A 15941-nucleotide genomic window follows, 5' to 3' on the forward strand; every position below is an offset into this window, starting at 1 on the left:
AGTTCCTAAGATAATAGACTGTAGTTCATCAGCCTTTGAATTATCTGACAATGGTTGCTGGCTTATTCATATATTCATGGCATGTTTTTGAAGGGTTTTAGGTAAAACCAGGAAATATTAAGTCATTTTAGGCTCATGTGAGAAGATTGGATCATGTGATTTGTGTAAAAATGCTGTGAAGCTTGTAATTCCTAGGTACCATGGATGTCTCTAAATTTTTGTCAGTAGAGCAGTTTTTTTAAAAGTAGTTCTTTTTAATATAACTGATCTCATTTTTATTATAAAAGTTGTAAAAGCTTGCTACTTAGAGAAATTATGGCTAAGGAATAGCCAGAGGTAAAGAAAATATGCATTTGAAACAAATCCAAGCCATGACAATATTTGCAGGAAAAAAAAATTGCTTTCAAGGGCAGTTGTCGTACTTGATGCATTCAGAAAAGCCCATGTTATATTTGTAACTCTGACCAAAAATATCATTCCTCCCTTTTACAAGGTAAGGTAAAGTCATTCCCTTCTGCCTGCCCGTGTATCACTACAGCTGATATTCTAGTTTATAAACTATTTTCATGGGTGAATTACTACCAAAGAATTATCTGTAGTAGCTATCTACAGCTTTAAAACTTACCTAGAATTATTACACTTTCAATAACACTGATGAAACATATACTCTGTGATGGAAAATGCACTCCATCCTACAAACCAGAGGTCAGACGATTACAGACTGGTGGTACAAACGCCTTCTTTGATTGGGAATCACTTAGCTTTTTTACTCCCAGACTCCCTATTGCAGCAAGAAAGGCTGTGCCCTGCTATTTCCCAGAGATGAGAAGTGAGCTTTATATACTAAGAAGCATTTTCTAGGGAATAAGTGCAGAGGTAGGATATGGTAGAATAGAAATACTTGCTGCCGTGGCCACATGTCTTTTAAGTTTTTGGAAAGAGGTGTATTAACTTGCTAGGGCTGCCATAACAAGTACCAGCAGCTTAGTGGTATAAAAAGCAGAAATGTATTGCTTCCCGTTCTGGAGGTAGATGGCTGAAGTCAAGGTATCAGCAGAGTTGATTTCTTCTGAATGCCGAGGGAAAAGATGTGTTCATCACTCTCCCCTGGCTTCTGGTGTTTGGGCAGCAGTCTGTGGCATTACTTGGCTTTAGAAACATCACCCTGATCTCCGCCTTCATTTTCCCATGGCATTCTTTTTCTGTGTGTGACGGTGTCCAATTTTCCCCTTTTTATAAGGACACCAGTCACATTGGATCAAGGCCTACCATAGTGACTTCATTTGAACTTGATTATCTCTGTAAGGATCCTGTCTTCAAACAAGGTCACATTCGAGAGTACTGGGGATTAGGATACTACATATCTTGGGTGCCTGGATGGCTCAGTCAGTTGAGCATCCGACTTGGCTCAGGTCATGATCTCGCGGTCCGTGAGTTCGAGCCCTGCATCAGGCTCTGTGCTGACAGCTCAGAGGCTGGAGCCTGCTTCAGATTCTGTGTCTCCTTCTCTCTCTGCCCAACCCCCATTTGTGCTCTGCCTCTGTCTCTCAAAAATAAATAAATAAATGTAAAAAAATTTAAAAAAAAAGGATACTACATATCTTTTATGAGAGAACACAGTTTTACCTGAACAAGGGTTTTGCTGCTAAACCCCTGAGAGCTGCTTGCTGGGGCATTGTGCCAATGATGGATATCAAGAAGCATCATGGTGAGTTTTAACCACCACACATGCCAGCTGTTAGGCTTGCAGTATTGTTAAGCGTCTTGGGCCCATAGGCATACACCTAACTATTCGACCTCATTGATGAATCTACCAATTGTGATCAGCGCCATTGCTGTGGTTAATACTCAGAATAGCTCATTGTGCTCAAATGTCTTACTTTCTTGCTTTTATGAGGAAATAAGTGGAATACCTTTTTTTTTTTTTAAGTTTATTTATTTTGAGAGAGAGGGAGAGAACGCACGTGCACACGAGCAAGGGAAGGGGTGGAGAGAGAGGGAGAGAAAGAATTCCAAACAGGCTCTGTTCTGTCAGTGTGGAGCCCTACATGGGGCTCGGTCCCACAAACCATGAGGTCATGACCTGGGCTGAAATCAGGAGTCTGTCTCTCAACTGACTAAGCCACCCAGGCACCCCCTAGAATACCTTTTGAACAGTCACACGTCTGCACACAGAATCTCAGGTGAAGTCCAATGTCCTGGCCTTTTGTGAGACACAAATAGAAATAAGTAAGAAAATAAGAGTGATGATAAAGCAAGTAAACAGAAATCAGTATATGTTTGTCAGCATAAAGCAGAGGGGTTAAGAATTTAACCTGGTTTCAAGGGGCACCTGGGTGGCTTAGTCAATTAAGCATCTGACTCTTGATTTTGGCTTAGATCACAATCTCATGGTTCATGCGTTTGAGCCCTGCATTGTGCTCTGTGCTGGCAGTGCGGAGCCTGCTTGGGATTCTCTCTCTGTCTCTCTCACCCCTCCCCTGCTTGTGTGCTCTTTCTCTCTTTCTCTCAAAATAAACAAATAAACATTAAAAAAATATATATATAACCTGGTTTCAAACCCTGGCTCTACCAGTTGTGTGATATTGGGTAAACTGCTTAATCTCTTTAGCCTCAATTTCTAAATCTGTAACTGAAGGTGAAATTAATACCTTTCTCATACAGGATTGCTTGCAGCTTAAATGAGATAATACCCCGAAAACCCTGAAGTTCTTTGCCTAACCCGTCATACCAGCACACTAGCTGAAGGGGAATAAGAAAACCACCAAAAAGGCTGCCGCTCCTGCGGACATTGGGAAGCAGGCACTTTCCAGAGCTTGGGGAGACAGCTGGTTCCTTACCTGGCAGTGCTTCTCGCCTGTGTCTGCTGTGGTCCCTGACCCTGTCAGGGTTTCTACTCCTTTCAGCTTTTGTGTCTGGGTACCAGGATACTTGATCTCAGCGCTTGGCACCCAGCTGGGCATCAAGCCTCTTTCTTCTAAGTTTCATTCATTGTTTTTTTCAGAGCAGGGCTCACATTTTTGTCATGAGAGCAGATTATTGGAGGAAAAGGAGGAAAAAAGTATAAACAGAATTTACTTAAGTTCCTAAGTAGTAAATGCTAGTCAATAACCACCCTGCCACCAAAATTCTAATAGTTTTAGTGTTCTTACAACCATGAACTTGGAAATGTATGATTTCTTCTCACTGATGAAATAATAAAAATGTCATGTCCATGCTTTTTGCAGGCATAGGGAGAAACCAGGGTTTGTCCTTGCTGATTTTTAACTGGCAGAGTCCAATCTTCTACAGGCACATTTTTCCCGTTAGCCTTTACTTGGAAATATGGAAATTGTTTGTGTGTGGCTTAGAGCTGTCCCCGTTGGTTGTAGATCATTTTTAAACAACAAAGAGGGGGTTAAATCAGAAACACACGTTGGCATGCTTAGAAGGAGTGTTAATGGAAGTTCAGGGTACCAGGCTGTATTTTTGTAACTTTTATGTATTTTTTTTATCGACTGTGTTTATTTTTAAACTTTTTAAAGGGGGGGCAGGGGTTTTAACAACTTCTAAAATATTTGACCGTCATTTTTAAGACTCTTCTATGTATGAGGCGTATGCATGGGGCAGAGATAAGGATAGCTTCCAATGTAATGAAGGACATAAGACAAGTAGACAGAAGTCATTTGAATGAAAAGAACTGATTCCCAACTGGAGAACTCAAGGAAACTTTTTTAGTTTTCTTCCTTGAGGGATGAAACTGATTCTGACAAAGAAAACGGGATGAAGAGGAAGAAAATTCTGAGTAAAAGGCATGACATACACAAAGGTGAAGTGCTGGTCTGATGAATAAAGCTTAGGGATAATTTTGGAAGAGCAGAATGAGAATGGGTTGTAGAAGGTTAGAATTGGAGAGCTAAGGGGTATAGATCCCGTGGTAAGGAAATAGGGAGCAACCACTTCGAGCAGGTGCTGGTCTGCTGGAGGCTGGTCTGACAGTGTAGAATACCTTGAGAAGATGGTATGGTGATGGGGAGAGCCTTGAAGGAGCTCCTCTAGTATTCCTGGTTTATAGATGTGAGGGCCTGAAGGTCGTTAATGAAGGCTGGAACGTGGAGAGAATGACAAGGGGTGTGAAATATTGTAAAAGTGTTATCAATGAGATTTAATGCAGGTTAGATATGAGAGGGAATCAAAGATGGCCCCAGTGGTGTGATCTAGAGTTTCTGGGAAAACTGGGTACCATTAGTAAATGTAAGGAATACAGGAAGAAGATGTTAAAATTTAGATATGTTGAATATGAGTGGGTAGTATGAGATCATGACATTCAGTTGGATATAACTAACAAGGCAAGTGGAAATATGAGAGACTTAGTATTGTAGATATTGGACTCATTTTGACAAGACAAGACAGTTGAGTTTCATGGGGTAGATGGTATTCTGAAGAAACTGTAGAGTTAAAAGCTTTCTGATGTAGAAGATGAAATGAAAACAGAAGAGAAGAGAAAATAAGCTTAGAGCAGAAAAGAGGAGTGCAGTGTCACAGAGAATGATACAGGGGAGAATTTTAAGAATGCAGGGGTCCCTGGGTGGCTCAGTACATTGAGTGTCTGACTCATGATTTTGGCTCAGGTCATGATCCTAGGGCCATGAGATTGAGCCCAAGTCAGGTTGAGCATGGAACCTGCTTAAGATTCTCTCTCTCCCTCTGCCCCCCTCCCTCCCTTCGTATGTGCATGTGTGCTCTCTTTCTCTCTTTCTAAATAAATAAATAAATAAATAAATAAATAAATAAATAAAGGGTGCATTAGTTGACCATCTTAAATGTTCTTGTGAGATTAAGGAGGTTGGCCACCTTTCAGAAAGCACTTTGACCAAGAGCCAGGGGTTCCAGATCAAAGTATATGGAGCTAAGGAGTCTGTAAATGTTAAAAAGTGAGAACTGCTACTTATAACGACCTTTTTTCTTGAAATTTTAAAAAATTTCTTTGTTTGAAACATCTTGGTAGATTATTTTTGTTGCTTGGAACTGAAGTTTCTGAAAGACAAATCTTGAATTTTATAATTAAGTAATGTTACTTTTTTGCCCCTGGAAACTTTATGAAGCAGTGATAATTAAACTTTGGTTTTAATAATAAAGAGCAAGCTATGCTTGTGACATAATAGCTGCTTAATTAAATATTTACTTAAATTCCTCTTTTGCCCAGCCTTATCCCTACCTGAGTATAAAAGGGCTATTTACAGAGTAAGGTCTCATTAGATGCCTATTGATCAAATAATATCAAGTTTAAGTTGTAGTTTTAATTTGTGGAAGGAGTAAGTTATTCTGTTTTCCAGAAATTTCTTTAAGTGAAACTCCATATTTTAATTTTTTTTAATGTTTATTTATTTTGGGGAGAGAGAGAGAGAGACAGAGCATGAGCAGGGAGGGGCAGAGAGAGAGGGAAACACAGAATCTGAAGCAGGCTCCAGGCTCTGAGCCCTCAGCACAGAGCCCCCCCTGTGGCTTGAACTCACATGACCTGAGCCGAAGTCGGGCACTTAACCAACTGAGCCACCCAGGTGCCTCGATTGGAGCTCCATTTTTATGAGATATCCTGCATTTGAAGACACTGGAAATTGGCATTCTTCAGAGCCATAGATATAGGACAGGTTAACCATAGATATAGAACAGGTTAACCATACAGAACTGGTTAACGAGATCTGTAACTTGACAGGGACCCTGTGTAAACACAGCAAGTTGCCCTTTTGCATATTTGCTTTTCCACTTTTTTTTTTTAAAGCTCTGGTCTTTCATTGCTGCCACCAGTGATGCTACATGAGATTAAAAAAAAAAAAAAAGTAACTCACCAACGCTTTACTGAGGGTCTATATTGTGCTGCTTTGGGGACTGTAGAGATGAATGATACGGTTCTTATCCTTGAAGTATATGCAGTGTAGTAGGGGAGACAGAAGTAAACAGAGAAATTACAATTCAGCCATTATAGTGTATGAACAAAGTCTGGAGCAGGGGGTGTGGGCATGTAGAGGGAGGTGTAAAATCTAGAGAAATTGAAAGGGAGTCCTTAATTTTGTGCAGTTGAATTAAAGATTGTCAGATAACAGCAACCTAAGCACTTCACAAATGATAAAGGTTTCAAAAGATTGTTTCCTTTACTATTTCTGCTTTTTTGAAGGAAAGAAGAAAGGACTCAATTAGTCACACAAATACAGTAACACTTAAAATTATTTAAGTCAAGGAGTTAGGAGTTATGATGATTTTCCAAGGCAGCCAAAGTTAAATTTCTCCTCAACTTTCCTACAAGGGCCAAATAAATATTCAAATGATAGTATTTGGCATTTCTATTTATTTTACCCTTGGTGTTTGGGATTTCTATTTCTTTTATTTCCCAGGGGGAGAAGAATATAGAATGTGGATATACATACACCATTCTTAAATATATGGATTGTGTACATGTCTTATCCACTCTTAGAAAATCTCCCCATAAGTTTATGGCACCTAGCACAGAACCTTGTTCAGTTCCTAACAGGAATTTAGTTTGTATGATTGATTGAGAGCTTGGCAAACAGGAAGGGGATGTAGATCCTCAGATTCTCAATAATTAACAGAAATATTCAGAAATATTCTAGGATAGAAATGTGCTGCCTCACTCCATATATGATTTGTAAACCTATGAAGTAGACAAATAAGGAGGTGATTGTATTCATAGCCAAATGATTTTTCTCTTTATGAAAGGATTCACCTAGGGTTCCTTTAATTAGGTAGTTTACCCAGTGCATTTAAGTGTTAGTTTCCAGACCATTAACTCTTTGACAGAAGAATGGAGGGGCAGAGAAGCTTAAACCAGAGTATTGGGAACAAGCTTCTAGATTGTATTGTTCATAATGGAGCAAAAAGAAGGATGAATGGTTTCCTTCAGTGTTGACTGCTGGGAAAATATAATTTCCTTTTCATATCATATGTGAGTACTATATGAGATACAGTTGATAGGGAAGTATAGGTTTCATCTGAGACATAATGCATTAAATGTAGACTTAGGTGTTCCAGAATGGTAATCTTTGAGGCAAGGCATGTTTCTGTAGCTGATGTAAATAATATTCCATAAGCCTGTTTTGGGATATTAGATAAATTATACATGGCCTCTGAATGTGTGGCCAAATTGAATGCAGGTACATGGATGGATGAGCATTGTATGAGGCCAAATCCACCTTCACTGATATAACTGAAATAACTACCAAATATAAAATATCCAGATTAATTTATTCTGGGACAGCATAATTAGATCAATAACAGAATATTGGTATAACAAGCGGTAGAGTCATCGTAACAAATACATTTATGTTGAGACTTGGGCTAGAAAGCAATTGTCAGCATGTAAGTGGCTATATGAGGGAGTAAAATAAAACTATTTAAAATAAACATGGATGATAAAAAACAGAATTATCCAAGTTATATTTGTAACTATCTGAAAGTTATTAGCCCTTTCTTATAATGGGCTTTAAGAAATTTCAAGTCTCAGTTGAGACTTGGATAAATTTTAATTGGATGTAGAAGCTGGCATCTCTAGAATCAATCTTTAAAAAATGGTTTATGGCTCTTTCTCTGGGGATTAAAAAGCAATACAAACTATTAATAGAAATTGAGCTAAAATGTCCTTAAAATTCAACACCACAGAAATTAAGTGACCTAAAAAGCGACATGAACTGTTTTTGAAATGTTTCAGAAGAAGTGGCCGAAGATATAATTAGTGTACTCGTATCCTTTCAAAAAAGAATTTCCCAGGGGCGCCTGGGTGTCTCAGTTGGTTAAGTGTCCAACTTCGGCTCAGGTCACGATCTCGCGGTTTGTGAGTTTGAGCCCCGCATTGGGCTCTGTGCTGACAGCTCGGAGCCTAGAGCCTGCTTTGGATTCTGTGTCTCCCTCTCTCTCTGCTCCTTCCGCACTTTCTCTCTCTCTCTCTCTCTCTCTCTCTCTCTCTCTCAAAAATAAACATGAAAAAAAAATTTCCCTGATTTTATTATAGTGCTTGCCTGAAAAGTAGTTGCCAATATAATTTTATTTTTATATATAATGTCATGTTAATCACAATAAAATGACTTGTGTTGACAATAAATTAATAATCAAGCATTATGCACTCTTCTTTCACTTGTCCATTTACTTGTTCAGACATTTACTGATCACGCTCTGTATACTGCTCGTATACTGCTCTAGAGGAGACCCTCTGTAGTGGAGGCAAAACTTGTAGTAGATGTTACAATTTCCCATCCAGTGTTCTTCCTCACTGCTTCTTGCTACATCTGAAATTCAGTTCAAAATTATAATTTACGTAATCTTTTCTTGTCTATTTTGTTTAGATATTATAATAAGCCTTTTTACTAAGGCTGGTTTGGAGTTAGTGAGTTTTCAGTTTATTTTCTAACATGTATTTTTTCTCTCCTGTTGACATTTTAATGTATGGGTTTTCCCTAATCAGCTTTTTTTTTTAAAGTGTAGATCTGTATGAGCTGAAAGTTTTGCCCATTAGTATATCAAGTTACACTTAAACTGCTACATCACCTCTCTTCTTGGTGTTAGCTACCACTTTCAAGATTTCTTACACTCTTTAATCCATTATGCACTGATTTTTTTCTAATGGAAAAAGAAAGAGCTCTCAATCGACTTTATACCCTGAGAGAAGATAATAAGACTCAGAAATTAATTATTTATAAATATACTAGTATTTAGATAGTAGGTGAAAGCATCTATTGTATGAAATAATATATATTACAGCTAGTCACCAGTAGTATACATTGGCATAAGGAAGAAAATTCCAAATCCAGCTCAATAAATTGCTTCTTGAGAGTGTACTGAGTATCATGCTGGGTACTTTATAAGATAAACAGAAAGCCTCAGATCTTGCTTTTCATATCATTGTAACCTGGTTGGGAAGAGAGTCATAGTACATTACATGGCAAACATTACAAGGAGGTGGGAAATAACTGCAATAAAATTCCTTGACTGCACAGAAGGCATCATTGCTTAAAGAGAATGTTGCATTGCAAGTCATTTAAGGGGTTGAGATCTCTGAGGAGGAAATGGACATTTTGAGATAGTTCCACATGATGAAAAGCACAGAAATAGTATAAAAATGTAAGATATAGAAGTGGCTAGAAATAGGTTATTATTGTTTTTTATTTTTAAATTTTTTGTTTTTAATGCTTATTTTTGAGAGAGAAAGAGAGAGACAGAGACAGAGAGAGAGAGAGTGGGAGACACAGAATCTGAAGCAGGCTCTAGGCTCCGAGCTGTCAGCACAGAGCCCGATGTGGGGCTTGAACTCACAAACTGTGAGATCATGACCAGAGCCGAAGTCAGAGACTTAACTGGCTGAGCCACCGAGGGGCCCCAGAAATAGATTACTTTTAAAAGAGTTTTATTGTTTTTATTTTTATTGCTTGTAGTTTTATGGTTTTACTAACACAAATAAGACGTGCACATAGGCTGTCTATTCATTTTCTTCACTGTACAGCTTGACGTTGGGATTAGTGACTCTGATGGCCACGTGGGCTGCCCTTACCACAATATGTTGAGGTTCTTGGAGGAGACATCATGAGCAATCTCTGTACAGTGAGATTTGTTGCACGTTCGCAGCACTTCAGACTCCCTGACATTGTGGATTAGGGACTTCCGGGAGCCACTGGGCAGTACGTGCTTTGTTTTCATGTTGCTCCCGTAACCAACGTTGGGCATCAAGAGCTGGTGCTTGAATCGTGTGCATACCCTATTGTCAGTGCCTCTGGGTTTCTGCCAGTTGCACTTAATCGTGACTTGTCGTCCACCTGGTGCCCGATGAACTTCTTAGTCCTCTTTTTAATGATCTTGGGCTTCACCAGAGGTCTGAGGGTGGCTGTGATGCCAAGTGGAGGATGGCTGCCACCTCCACAGGCAGCACCAAGGAGGAGGGGGCAAGTTTTTTTGCTTCTAGACATTTTCACAAATAATTATTTGCATTTTTTTCTTTGTTTTGAACCTGAAGTCTCTAGGTATAGATAAGGGTTGAAGGCAGGATTAGATTCTGTGTGTGTAATCAGTCCTTGACAGTTGCCTGGAGCTTAGTGGTTTTGGGACTGGAGTGTAAAGGTAAGTTGGGGATTCATGTCAGGGATGACTAACATGTAAGAAATAATCCTCTCTTTCAAATTTCCACTGAGAAGAGACATAAGACGACCATGCTAGGAATGCACAGTGTTTGCTGCAGCCATCTTTTGTATTAGATAGAAATACCTGGGGTAGGTGTTTGTATAATTTGAATATTCTCTAAATTAGGCCAGTCCTTGCCATGTATGTCTCCTTAATCTCTGTTCATTTTGGAAGAGCTGAAACTCTGAGAATTTATATACAGAGCCTTTTTCTGAAGAAACTGGCAATGTTTTGTTCCTTTGTAATGATACTTAGTTTTGTTTTGGATAGGAAGAGCAAATGCCACTCAGCCTAATGAGAGAGAAGACTAAGTATAATCAGTTGTTCTTACGTATTACTTCCTTTAAAAGCATAGTAAAACTGGGTGTTTTCCCCTCTGCTGTGGTCAAAGGAAGCTTAGGCTGCTTGCTGTCAAATATTAGAAGATTATGATTTTTCTGGGGCGCCTGGGTGGCTTAGTCGGTTAAGCGTCTGACTTCGGCTCAGGTCACGATCTCACGGTTTGTGAGTTTGAGCCCCGCATCGGGCTCTGTGCTGACAGCTCAGAGCCGGGAGCCTGCTTCTGATTCTGTGTCTCCCTCTCTCTCTGCCCCTCCCTCGCTCATGCTCTGTCTCTCTCTCAAAAATAAATAAACATTAAAAAAAAGTAAAGAAAAAAGAAGATTATGATTTTCTTTAAAGCATAGTGGATGAGATTTCAATTTGTCTTTCATATCAAAGGCAAGGGTGTCATGTTTATAAAGTTCCATATTTAAAGCTGTTTTAATTTTAAACAACATAGAAATTAATTATAACTTACGCTAATAAAATAACTATTTAGAAAACAACACAAATACTATATACACAAAATATTGAATCTCAAATTGAGTCTATAAGATCCTCTTTCAAGCATGGAAAGTTTTATATTTTTCAACAAGGTTTTTATGAAACAGAAATCAACTATTTTTTATTTATTTTATGCAGTAAATATTTATTGAGCACCATGTGCTAGGTTTTTCTAGACATGGGGGTGCAGAAAAACGTACTCTTGTAGAGATTACACTGTAATAAATTAACGAGGCTTTGCATTCTCTTATATTTCACAAGAATGGTATTAATTTGGTTGGTTATCATTTTATGTTACTTAAACTAATATTCTGCACAGATTATAATCAGTGTTTTGCCAAAAAAATCAGTGTAAATGTGTATGTTATATGGAATATTTTAAGAGAAATTGTTTAGGGGCACCTGGGTGGCTCAGTCGGTTAAGCATCCAACTTCAGCTTCAGGTCATGATCTCATGGTTCGTGAGTTCGAACTCCACATCGGGCTCTGTGCTGACAGCTCGAGCCTGGAGCCTGCTTCAGACTCTGTATCTGCCTCTCTCTGTCTCTCAAAAATAAACATAAAAAAAATTAAAGGAAATTGTTTAAATTATTATTTTTAAACAAAGGACAGATATGAAATGTCATATATTTGCAAATTTTTTTAGAAGCCCAAAATATAATTCTTCAAATCATAGTGGTAAGAGCTTATATACATCTTTCTGAATGGAACCATTTATAATATTAAAAATATTATTTAATATTAGATTCTTGCTATAGGTAAAATTAGTGCACTTTTGAGGCTTATTTGAAGTTTTCTATACCATGCTCTGCTTTCTAAGATATTTTAACATATTTGCAATTCTAGCAGAACGTTAGTGCCTTATTTTTTTCTTCTTCAGTAGCTTCTACCTCTTACTGAAAGTGAGATCAGTTAGTTATCTTAGACTAGCTGCCCTTGAGTTTTATTTCAACCACATCTCTCTATAATTGTGATTGTATGGAGAAAATTGATTCATGAATCCTTATGTTCCTTGGGAATTAAAAACAAATCCCATAGGAGGTAAGGAATTACTTTAAAGTAATGGAGCAACTGGAAATCTGCATGTAGTACAACTTGTCCATTTAATGGAAACAGACTTAACTAACTCTTTTGAATGAAAGGCGTATTTGAAATGACATGAAATCGATTTGAAATGTGGATAGAACTAAAATCAAGTGGTGTTTTATTAACTTGATCTATTGGTTGTTTTCTGTATCATATGGGACAGCTGTGTCAAAGGCAGTTAAGATAGAATTTTGGAGGCAGCCTTTTATATGTGATAAAAGGTTGTCCCTAGGCTTATTGACATCATTGGCCACATTAAATTATAAACCCTTGACTGGCTTGGTCTGTCTCCCTCTCCTTTCTCTCTTTTTTTCTTTCATTCTTCTTTTATAAATATTTATAAATATTTCTTTTATAAATATTTTATATTTTATAAGCCACTAGAAAAATATCAAAATTAGGTTTTTCCTTTTATAAATATTTTATTTTATAAATTTTGTAAATTTTTTATATTATATATATTTTATATATTATATATTACAATTTTTGTAATATTTATAAATTTTATAAATATTTTATAAGCCACTAGAAATATTTTATTTTATAAATTTTATAAATTTTTATATATATTTTATATATTATAATTTTTTATAATATTATTTATAAATTTTATAAATATTTTATAAGCCACTAGAAAAATATCGAAATTAGGCTTTTTTCATATAAGAAATTTGACTGATATAAAGCGTGATTTTTTTTATGATTAAAGACTGGTTTAAGAAACAGTGAAATCACTTGTAGCCTCTGTCCCTAGAATATCAGTTTTCATTTTTGGTTATTCGATTTAAGTAGTATATATAATTTGCTTGATTGCAATCATACCGTAGACCTAGTTGTTATCATTCTGTGGAAACTCGGTTTTTAACAAACCTATCAGACCAGTACATTCATATATTCCCTATTCACTTTAATAATGATTACAACCATCTCTTCCTTTCAATGTGTGGGAACTCAGCTACTTAGTACTTAAGACAATATGTATGTTTAAAAATTTCTTAGTATCTATGTAGTTTCTGCTTGACTGTTTATGTTTATTGAGAACTCACTACTGTGTAACAGCAGCCTAATATATTCCTGGGCATCTTTAGTAGTTGCTCTGTTATATTGAGTCAAAATACTCTTTTCCTTATACTTTCCCTTATTAAGCCTTGTGAAACAACACAGAAGTCAGCTAATCTCTGCCCAGTGACAGCCTTTCAAATGTTTTAAGCCAATGGCTCTATCTACTCTTTAGCTTTTTTTCTTTTAGTTTGAACATCCCATTTCCTTTGTTCAGAAGTTTATGTGGCTTTATTTCTAAGTCCCTAACTATTCTGGTCACCTTTCTCTTGACATATTCCATTTAATCAGTGTCACATTTAATATCTAGCCCTATACTGAACACTACCATGAAACCACTACCTCCCTTGACCTATCAACTGTATTTCTGCAGTTTCATAAGCTTTTCTGGCAGCCAGTTTACACTACTGGGCTTGGTCAATTTTTTCCCCCATCCTTCCTCCTCTTTTAAGCTGTATTTCCTTGTGTTGTCTTTTCTATATGCAGTCATTGTTTTACCATAATTTTCAGACTTCAAGTTTTAAGTCTGCTTTATTGATTTTGTTGGTATAGATTCATTCATTTATGTGTAATTTTAACAAATATTTATTGAGCTCCTATATGCCGGGTATTCTAGCGGGTGCCGATAGATCATAATGGTCAAGATGTAGTACCAAAATGTATTTCCTCCGGTGTCTTGTGACCCTGATTATGCCATTAGAGGGGAATGATAATAAAGAAGATGATGATGGTTATAGCCAACGATTATCAGGTGCTGCTATATCTAGTTCTAACAACAGTCCTTAAGGTGTAGGTGCTATTATTATTTCCATTGTACAGGTGAAGAAACTACAGCTCGTAGAGATAAAGTAACTTGTTGATGGTCAGCTGGTGGTTGGCAGAGCTCGCATTACAGTCCAGATGATGGTGTGCAAAGTCTGTTGTTTTAACCATTCTGCGAAGATAGGAACAAGGTAGAAGTTTAAGTAAGGGAAAGACTTTGCTTTTCAGCATGAATGGCAAAGACTTCTTTGAAGAAATGGGATTTTGAGGGAGATGTTTCTAGCAGAGAAACTATCACTAGATGGGGGATGGGCACGAGGGTGGAAGAGTACAAAGCATTAAAGAGGAATCCCATTTGTTCAGTTTAGCTATACCATGAGATACATATAGGCATGCTGAAATGTAAGAGGAAAAAGAACTAGACACAGATTGTTGAGTACCCTATGTATCATGCCCACATAAGTGTGTTGTGTTGGTAAGAAGAAATCATGAATAGTTTTTGAGCGAGGGTGTTCCGTAGTCATATCATGCCTTAAAAATACGATCTTGTAGCATTCAGGAAGGATTACAAAGGACGCATATAGATGATCAGACTGGGAACAAATTCAGGGCTTGAATAAGTAATCAAACTAAGAGGTAATGAGAGCCAGACTTACCAGTTATCAGTGGAGGGAATGTAAAGAACAGGTATGAAAAAGACAGGACATTGCTTCAATTGTTTTGAGTTTGAAACCAAATGACTATTGGAAGAAGCAGGAAGTAATAAATGAAAATGAAGATGCTGCTAACGGAAACAGTCAGATCTGGTTGAGGTTTTTTTTTTTTTTAGGAAGATGAGGAGTAGTTGACCTTTAAAAAATGTTGAATTTGAAGTATTGCTGTGAAATCCAGATGGAATTATCTCACAGGCAGTTTGAGAATCAGTGATATGGAAGAAAAGGTAAGAGTGGTAGATGGGAACCACTGTTAGATGTAAAGGGGTAGGTGTAAAACATGGTGCATGAGGGCAATAGGGCACATTGCAAGTGGTACTTCTAGGCTTGGAGATGACTGAAGGGATTTTCTGAAAGTAGTCTGTGACAGATATCAGCTTGGCTGTTTTCATAAAGACTTTGTGTATAATTTCAACTTAAGCTCTTTGTTCATGCATTTCCTGATTTTTTTATGCTACATTCCATGAGTGGGTCAACCTCAAACACTTCATTACTAAGACCAGATGCTAATTCCACTATCTTGGCCAAAGTTTCAGATTTTCCTTTAAATTTAACAGCCAAATCCTTGCCTTATTTTCATTTCTTTCATCACTTGGCTTGAATTCTTCATGGTTCTCTCTTTGAACTCTTTCCTTTTGTAGTCTGCAAGTTCTGTCTCTTCTGATTGCATGTTCTTAAGTGTTTCTTACCCGGTTGGCATCTTGTGGCCCACCATCCTACGCATGCTTCATCACCAGGTAGGCTGCATCTTCTGATTTCATTGAGGTTTCTGTAAAGTATTGCAGTCTACCTGTGTTGCAAAATGTAGCTTGATTTATATTATTTGATAATCATTTCTTTGGGACTTCCTGTGTGGTCTTTAGAGTATTAAGAAACCAATGGCCTTCCATGCCTCTGGCAACCAATCAGCTTTGTACTGTTTAGTGGTAAGATTATTACATTTGAAAATATTTAAAATCATCCTTTAAAAAAATTTTTTTTAAATGTTTTTATTTATTTTTGAGACAGAGACAGAGCATGAGCAGAGGAGGGGCAGAGAGAGAGGGAGACACAGAATCCGAAGCGGGCTCCAGGCTCTGACCTGTCAGCACAGAGCCTGACGTGGGGCTGGAACCCATGGACTGTGAGATCATGACCTGAGCTGAAGTCGGACGCTTAACCTACTGAGCCACCCAAGCGCTCCAAAATCCTTTTTTTTTTTTTGGAATACTATCCTTTTAATTTTAAAGATTTTAAAGAAACAAGAATTCTCTTGGGGCACAATCTGACCTCATATTTAACTTTTGAAGGGAAAGTGTGGCTCCTCTGACAGTTAGGGTCAGGAATTGAATTCTCTAT

General features: G+C 37.5%; 1 protein-coding gene and 1 pseudogene across 2 annotated transcripts in view; one reads left to right on the forward strand and one right to left on the reverse strand.

Moving 5' to 3' along the window:
• The window catches only part of TMTC2 (transmembrane O-mannosyltransferase targeting cadherins 2), a 398739-nt gene that overhangs the window by 98753 nt on the left and 284045 nt on the right, over positions 1-15941 (forward strand). The gene's annotated exons all lie outside the window — the stretch shown is intronic.
• On the reverse strand, positions 9464-9947 carry LOC122240182 (annotated as a pseudogene).

This window comes from Panthera tigris, chromosome B4 (assembly GCF_018350195.1).
Source record: "Panthera tigris isolate Pti1 chromosome B4, P.tigris_Pti1_mat1.1, whole genome shotgun sequence".
NCBI lineage: Eukaryota > Metazoa > Chordata > Mammalia > Carnivora > Felidae > Panthera > Panthera tigris.